Genomic DNA, 8,742 nt, shown 5'->3' with positions numbered 1-8,742 from the left:
GCAGGTTGTTAGCAATTATGTTATTCCCCGAAGCACTGGAAATACGGCAGCTCTGATTGCTGTTGCAGAGAGCACCAATGACATCATTCCGTCCCCTTGGAGACAGATAAACAGCTCCAGCAACATCAGGTTATAATCTTTTGTCTGAAACAGCGTGCCTGAAACCTAAACCATGCAATAGAGGAATGCTCTAAATCAGGGACGCTCAAACGTTTGCTCCCCATGGGCTCAGGGTTGGTCTGCAGCAGGCTGGATCGAGCCCTGTGCTCTAGGATGGAGTCTCCACTGCCCCGGTCAACCCCGTGTCATCCTGATCAGCCCCGCATGCCCAGTCTAGCGTTCTGGGCCATGCCGTCCAGTTTGCAGGGTTTATCAGGGGTCCAGAAATTCAGCAATTAGCTGCCTTGCCAACGATTTTTGGAGGGTGGGGAGCCCCACGGGCTGGATGACACAGCGCACCATGGGATGGGGGTGGAGCACCCCTGTTGTAAATAAATGCATTAAAGGAAAGTAAGAAGGTGTTGCAAGTGGAAGGAACTTGGCAATGAATGCTGCGTCGTGGCTCTGCTTGGCTAGTGTGCAATGCGCCATCGTCCTTCTGCCTCAAAGTTTTCCTTGCACGGTTGTGAGACGGTGTGCACCTGCACATTTGAGCCTGCAGGGCTTTATTTTTTAGTGTTTGAATCATTATTGTGTCATCTGTTGACTGTATGCTCATAAAGCTTCAGGGCTGCCAGGAGAGTGCTGAGGAACCGTGTGTTAAGTCACATTGGGTGAACAAAGCAAAAATCCAGGTTCCCTATCTGCCATTGTAATTTCTGCATTCAAAGCTGTTTTCTAAGTAATTCACAATTGGGCACTTGCTGTTTGAGGGGGTTTTTCAGTCAAGAATCCGAATGAGTGCCTTAGGAACAGAGCAGCATTGGAAAGCTTGTTGTTTTGGGGATCAGTTTGGGCACCAAGGCACAAACCGCACCAATAGGTTTGACACCGGAGATTGCTTGACTCATGTTTTGTTGTGTTTCAACGTTGCCAGCACACAGGAGGCATGAATCACATTGGCACTTGCGTAGTCTCATTTCCCTCGCAGGCTTGTGGCGCGGTTCAAAGCCAGTGTTTCAGTGGGAAATTGCCAAAGACTGACCAGATGCTTGGTGAAGATTTGCTAATGATTCAATAAATGACATAGTCGGTAGGGTCGGAAGGGACCTGAGCAGATCATCAAGTCCGACCCCCTGCCATGGCAGGAAAGAGTACTGGGGTCACATGACCCCAGCGAGGTGTTCATCGAGCCCCCTTCTGAAGACCCCCAGGGTAGGGGCCAGCACCACTTCCCTTGGAAGCTGGTTCCAGATCCTAGCTGCCCTGACTGTGAAGTAGTGCCTCCTCCTGATGTCTATTCTGAACCTACTCCCAATCAACTTGTGGCTGTGAATCTACCCTCTGCCAGCTTGTGACCGTTATTTCTTGTCAGTCCTGGTAGTGCTCGGGGAAACAGGGACTCCCCCAATGCCTGCTGGTTCCCTCTGACTGGTTTGTAGCCGGCCACTAGATCCCCCCTCAGCCTTCTCTTGTGGAGGCTGAACAGGTTCAGGTCCCTTAGCCTCTCCTCCTAGGGTCTGCCCTGCTGCCCCCTGATCATGCGGGTGGCCCTCCTTTGGACCCTCTCCATGCTGCCCACATCCCTCCTAAAGTGTGGCACCTACAACTGGACACAGCACTCCACCTGCGGCCTGACCAGCGTCGCATAGAGGGGGAGGATCACTTCCTTGGACCTGCTCGAGATGCATCTGCGGATGCATGACAAGGTACGGTTGGCGGTCCTGACTGCGTCCCCACACTGTCGTCCATGTTCATTTTGGCATCAATAATGATTTCAAGATCCTTTTCCGCCTTTGCAGTGATGAGAAGGGAGTTCCCCAGCCTGTAGGTGTGCTGCTGGTTCTTCCTCCCCAGGTGCAGCACCTTGCACTTGTCAGTGTTGAAACCCATCCTGTTCTCATCCACCCACCCCTGTAACCTGTCTAGGCCCAATTGCAGCCTATTCCTCCCTTCTAGCGTGCCCGCTTCCCCCCACATCCTTCCTTGCAAGTTGATATCAAAGCACATCTACTGGTAGTGCTCTTTCAGGTGAAGTAGAAAACTATGGCCCTGATCCCTTCTCATCCATGAAGAGCCCTTTCAGAAAGAAGCCCTCGTATGTTGGGTCAGTTCAGATTTGTGTAGTTACTTTTTGCCTGTCTAAATTTCCCCTGCATGTTCACTTGTACTTTATCGCTTATCCCAACCTTTTGGGTAGGGCTGCTGTGCACGGTGATGGCCACTGTCTTCCTACCATTTCAGATGTAGGGAGAGCAATTGCTGATGCAGTCCTTCAGGCAAAAAGAAGAATATTTAGTAAGCATGAGGTGGTTGGATGCTGGTAATCCACTGCTTGCTTTGGATCACCTTCTCTTTTCTCCCAGCCTGGCAACTCACAACTGAATAAAGAGGAATAGAAAGTTGAAGGGCTGGAAGGTTGCAAAACGAATGTGCTGTAAAATGAAGACAAGGTTCTTTGGGTACATCTGATATCTTTTATTAGACTAACTCAAATAGTTCGAAAAATTCTTCTTTGCAAGCTTTTGGGTATAAATACCCTTATAAATAAATATCCTTAGACCAACGCAGCTACAACCTATACCCCTGTAAAATTAATGCTTTTGACGATATTTTAAAAAAATTTAGTTTCAAGGGCCAAATCGGTTCTGAACTGTATTGGGCAAAGCCCAGTAGCCAGGTTCCAAATTTTGACTGAGCAGAGCTCAGTTGTTCAAGTCTGTGTGGCTCTACCACTAGGCGAGTATGCTCCTTCCCAGACCCATTGGTCTGGGGCTTCAGGTACTCCCCAGATCTGTGGCAGGCATCCTACGTGCCTGGCAGTGGAGATACCATGATCAATAAGGTGGCTGTCCCAGGGTGAGGCCTGTCCCTTGTCCGCTGGGCATGCTGACCCCTGCAACTTCCCCGCTGTGGTTCTCGTGTGCCCATTGCACTCTGGGTAGGCTAACCCCCACGGGTTTCCCTAAATGCAGGAAATTTGTCTATCCAATTTTGTAGCAATGGGGGACTGCTTTTTTTGCCTTCCCCCGGCTTACTCCCTGGTCTTTTGGCAAGCAAGACTAGGGGGCATCCGAACCCTAATGTCCCCGAGTGCTTTTGATGATCATCCCGTCCCATTCATTGCAGCCAAAAGACGTGGCCCAACTGGTGGGCTCCGCTGCCTGCCCAGCCCTCAGCTTCCTCGCACACGCTGTGAGCTCTTTTCCACACGAGGGTCATGCAGCTGGAGATGGCTCATTCATGGTTGCTTGTTGGGGGGGAATCAAAATCAAAATGTGTTTTCTGACAAATAAAAATGTTTTGCTTCCTCTGGAGGCCCCAGAGGGCTGCATGAAAAATAATGAAGCCTGTGAGTCACTGAGCGTTGCCTGGCCAGCTGAGGAGGGAACTGAGCCTCCTTTTTTCCGTAGAAGTTTGTATGCTGTCATTGCACATCATTAATGCTCCCTGGTTTATGCTCACTCGCTACACTGCCAAGAGCAGGGGCAGCCGGTCTTCCTGCTTCCAAGGCCTGGCTGCTGAGAAGATGACGTGATGTTCAAGGGAAAAGTTCCTTTAACACTCCAGTGCTATTGTTTGAATTGTAAAGCGGCTCCTGCTCCACGGCTTCCTCCGAAACCTGGCAGCTCTCTCAGCTCACACGTTCCTTGCAGAGACCCCCGGGCAGATTAAAACAGCTCTGCCTATGATGCAAAGGTTAGGGTGTGTGTGTGTAGGACCCTCCCTAGCTTTTTATTTTAAAATCTCCTTCCGGTTCTTCCCCTGCCCTCCCCTCATTTTTTGATGACTGCTGTTTGCCACCGTTCCTCTGGCTAGTGGCAGACGCTGGGGAAAACTGTCTTATAATGTCTAAGGGTCCATGGCACTGTCATGGGCCATTGAAGGAGGAATGGAGCATTTGCAGGTTCAAAATGTGTCTTCTGATCCTGTTTTGCCATTTCCACAGCCCTTTGAGAATGGAAAACACCACGCAAGCAGTACATGTCGTAATTATTCCACTTCCGGTGATCTTGGAAGGTAACATGACTGTAAGCAGTTTCCTTCACAGACCAAGGAAGAGCTGAGTGGAGCTGTTGTGGGTGGACAGAAGACTTTGTGTTTCATAATTTCATAGATGTTAGGGGCTGGAAGGGACCTTACAAGATCATCGGGTCCAGCCCCCTGCGCTTGGACGGGAAAGACTGCTGGGGTCAGGTGATCCCAGCAAGGTGGGCATCCAAGATGCTTTTTGAAGATCACCAGGGTGGGTGACTGGGGCGAACCTGTTCCAGACCCTCGGCACTTGACCTGTAAAGAAGTTTTTCCTTATGTCCAATCTGAAGCAGTTGTTAATCATTTTGTGCCCATTGTCTGTTGTCTTCCCCTGGGGTGCCTTGGTGAACAGATGCTCTGCCAGGCCCTGATGAACACCCTTAATATAGGCTGCCACCAAGTCCCCTCTGAGTCTTCTCTTCTCCAGGCTCAACAGTCCTCATATGACCTGCTCTCCAGACCTCTAATCATGTGCATGGCCCTCCTTTGTGTTCAACCTCCTCAGTCGTTTACAGCCTCCCTTGGGGTACTGGTATCTTGAGGAACTTCATTTCTTCTTCTCAATCATCAAGGCTGTGAGAATAGGTAGCTACAAGCCTTCAGGTCAAGTGTCGTGCAACGTTCATCTCTCCCCCCGCTCCCCCTTGTACCACAAGCCATACACATTATACTACCCTCCAACCCCAAGTCTGAATCAGATTTTTCTACGTTTGTCCTGAGGATCCTTAAATTAGTGGCCTCCCAGGCAGCCCAACCAGTTCTTTTCTCTAAAATGCGTTGCATGCGTGGAAGAAATCATTTGAGTTTGAGATTATAGCAACAGCCATCGAGTGGTGAAAGGGCTGGGGTTTGTTTTCTGCCGCTTGCCATTTTGTGGGGGTGGAGGGGTAAAAGTTCAGTTTGGGGGGAGAAAGCCAAGTTAGCTTTTTTGCTTGGGCACTCTCAGGCTGCTTGTTAGTCAGGGATCGACTGAAACCTTGATGCTTGCTTTTGTCATCTCCATATGTTTGAGCTACCTCTCGAGTAAAGCATCACGGCGTAATTTATTTCAGAGTCTGCCTCTGTGGTTGCATCAGGAAAGATTTCTCTGTTTTTATTAGGCAGCCCTTAAAAATGTATTTCTAGCAAACATGATTGGCTTTAAAAAAAATTCATCTCGTGAATAGTTTTGTGTTTAAAAACTGTTGAATTTTAAACATTACCCCAGACTTGAAATGGAAAGCTGAATTTGAACCTTTTTTGAGGTTTTCTGCTTTTGCAAACTCAGAAGAGCATGTGCGCACGCGTGCGTGTCTGTCTTAGTAATAGCTGTCTGCTTGATTTGATTCAGTTGCTAGACAAGTAGAACATTTTAATTGCAAGTTTCTGCTGGCCCAGTCTGATCGTCTGGATGATTAATTTCTGCCACCATAACCAGCACCTCTAAAAATCCCATACCTGTTTTGGACTATTTCTGATGTATAGAATTTTTTATTTTTTTTTAAATATTCTTGCCAAGTGATCTTCTGACAGCACCTTTCTCATGCTCGGTGGAGGAGGCTGGGGTGGAGAGGTCTTCAGTGATCAATCTGTTGAACTTTCACTTTAACTTGAAGCTACCGTCTGGTGAAATGGATGGGGTTCGCCAGCAGCTGAATGTTTTTGGCTGATTTTGAACTTTTCCCTCTCTCCTTCTGGTACAGTTAAAGCAGGAGGGCTTTGTTGCTTCATAACTTCATGGAGCGTGTAGGCTGATTTTATTTCTGCCTTCTGTTGCACCTCTTAATCCGTGGTGGTTTAAAATCAACAGTTCTTTCTTCATCAGTTTTAAGTTTGCCAGTATACAAGCGTGTTCAAGGTAGTGGTATTGCCTGTCCGCCCATGTGCTAAGGTGTCACCTCGCGCTGGCCTTCCCATTCAGACTGTGCTGTGACACCTGCCAGACGTTGAAAGGGCAGGGCGCTGTAACGTGCTCCCCTTGTACATGGTAGCGGGGACGCAGCACGATCCTGTTGCGTGAGCTTTCTAATATTGTGTGTGGTCGGAGCGCAGACACGTGCTGACTTAGGGGAGGCAAGCCTTTAAACTTCTGCAAGCCCGTGACTCAACTGCTGGAGCACGTTCAAACACAACAGAGCGAGATTTCTTTTTCAAAGGAGGTGGGAATTAGCAGCGAAAAGGTTGACATATTAAAACTTCCAGTCTGAAACTGAGAGGCACAAGTTCCCTTCACAGCAAACAATTTTGGAAGGGTTTTATTTCAAATCTGAGCGGCAATGAAACATTTAGGCAGATTTGGTGTGAGTGGATGGAAAATCAGCAGTTCCTTTGGGGACAGAAACCCTTTAATTTGATTATTTTTTCCCCTTTAATTTCTATTCAACTTTATTATCCTGCCATTTCCCTCTAGCCTTGCATCAGTTTGAACCCTCCATCTCCCAGAGTATCAAATGCCCATTCCTGTGCCCCAAAAGGGAAAGTAAAAAGTTCAAGAAGTCAGTGATGGTGTTGCTCTAAAGGAGACCAGTGCAACATCCTGCCATCATTTGCAAGGGACGGATCACCTAGCACAGTCTGTGATACTTCAGCAGGTATTTCAGAAGCGACAGTGAGCGTCAAGCATTTCAACTAGCTTGTGTAGCGTAGATAGGCAAGCAAGGTGTAGGAGGTTAGCGTTTTATCCTCCCTCTGCTGCCTTGTAGCCTAGTTTCCTGCTCTTCAAGGCACACCATTAAAATGCTTAAGCGTCTGCTCTTCTCTTTGAGCTGTTTACTGGAGAGCTGCAGAAAGTGTTAGCTGTTTCAGCACTGTAGGGTGTAAAGGAAAATGGATTTTTGAAAGCCGATCAAGACCTAGTTGAGTCCTACACAGCTAAGCTTTTTCCAGTAGCTTTTGCTTGAGTTTCTAAAAGCCTTGCCAGCTGACTTCCCTTAGAGCCAGAGTATTTTTTTCCTACTTGTTACTGCTTTGTTTTATAACCCCTGCCTCCCTCCCCCACACCTACACCCACCCACCCGGGCTCCTTAGGAAAATGTAGAGTGATCCATTATTTTAAAGGCAAACGCAATATAATTGTGTAAACAGTTGGGTTAGAGAAAGACACTTGTTTAAGATGAAAGGTCAAAGTACTAATGAGCTGCACTGTTTGTGATCATTAAATAGGGCATCTTGAGAGGATGCACGCACTAAACGTCATCTGAATTTAAGCAGTGCTGCTTTGTCAAATACGGTCCTCTTCTATGAGTGCCGGAGGAAACCACAGTGCTATCTATTGCCACCAACATCGTTTTCCATCTGGACTCTTTATTGCAATTTCAATATGTGCCTGGTTTGGGTTTTTTTTGTTTTTTTTTTTAAGACTGAGCTATGCCTTCTCTTGGCACATGTGCATATGTGCAAAGGAGATACTACTGGTGCCTCTGCAAAAATAGAGCGCAAAAGCATTCATGCACCTGCCAGGAATTGCTATCAGCAGCAACGTTGAGCACTCTGTGGGGCCTGCAAGGTTTTAAAAGTTAGAAGCCCCCACCATGGACGCAAAGCATTGACGCAAGTTGTTGCTAAGTCAGGATGCCAGCTGCTGTGAGGGATACTTTGGAGGAGGTCAATTGATGCATGCCTGGTTTTGTCTGCAAGGGTCAATGATTTGTAGTGTTTCCCTCTTCTGTGGAATTCAACAGCAGCTGACAGCACATGGGAAACTTTTAAGAAATGTTCAAGTGGAGAATTAGTCTGCCAACCTGCTCTACAGTTAGAAAGTTTTCCCTGTATCGGACTTGGCATAAGGCTACATCCGGTTGTCCATTCATTTTTGTTTTAAGCAGGGGTTTACTTTTTCTGCTGCTAACTTCCCAGCTGAAGCTCTGACCCGTGAGTAACGTTTTGTTCATTTCCACAAGTGTGATGCCATGACATACTGACCTCAGACAAGGAAATAAGTCAAAGCAGGTGATTTTGGTTTTTTTAAAGCATTCATTTTTTCAGGCAAACATTCCTATTAATAACTTTTTCTATCAGGCATTAGATTTTTAAGTTCTTTAATGTGTGTAGGAGTCTTTAAAACACCATGAATCTCATTTTAGAAAACAAAAGGTGCTAACAGCCATCCCTTCCTGTTAATAAGCTTAGTGCATGAGACTCAGCTGAAGGGCACCGTCTTACTTGGACAGAGTGATGCCTAGATGCTTTTGCGTGATGGCCGAGGTCCAGAAATGAATTGGTGAACAGAAGCAAGGAAAATACTGAAAAACCTAGTAACAACGTTTCCTGACCTTTGTAAAATCCTTACGAGGCATATTTTCGTGACGTTTAAATTTCTCTTATATTTGACCAAATTGAACTTGACTTCATTGGGGTCACTCCAGGAGTGGCCTTTGCCTGTTGTATTGAATGACAGTTGCCTTCTGTTTAGAGGTGCACTGATACGTTGGTCTGATATCAGATCGGCACCGATACAAAGAACATTGGCTGCATTGGAAATTGGCCCGATGCAGCTGATAATTTGGCTGATAAATGCCCGTGCATGTGCGCAGCCTCAGTGCAGCATGCAGGCAGTGAGGAGTGGTGTGGCTGCGGGGAAATCTGGGGTGGCTGCAGCCTCCCCACGTAGCCCCCTCCCAGTGCCGCCAC

General features: G+C 47.3%; 1 protein-coding gene and 1 pseudogene across 1 annotated transcript in view; both read left to right on the top strand.

The window, feature by feature from the left end:
• RAPGEF1 (Rap guanine nucleotide exchange factor 1) overlaps positions 1-8,742 on the top strand; it is a gene marked incomplete at its 5' end in the record, with an annotated part of 111,072 nt that overhangs the window by 34,072 nt on the left and 68,258 nt on the right. The window lies entirely within an intron of this gene.
• LOC112550416 lies at positions 2,908-3,131 on the top strand (annotated as a pseudogene).

Source organism: Alligator sinensis, unplaced genomic scaffold (genome assembly GCF_000455745.1).
Source record: "Alligator sinensis unplaced genomic scaffold, ASM45574v1 scaffold388_2, whole genome shotgun sequence".
In the NCBI taxonomy this organism is placed as follows: Eukaryota; Metazoa; Chordata; order Crocodylia; family Alligatoridae; genus Alligator; species Alligator sinensis.
The sequence above is the reverse complement of the archived record's forward strand: the minus strand, read 5'-3'. Positions and strand labels throughout refer to the sequence as shown.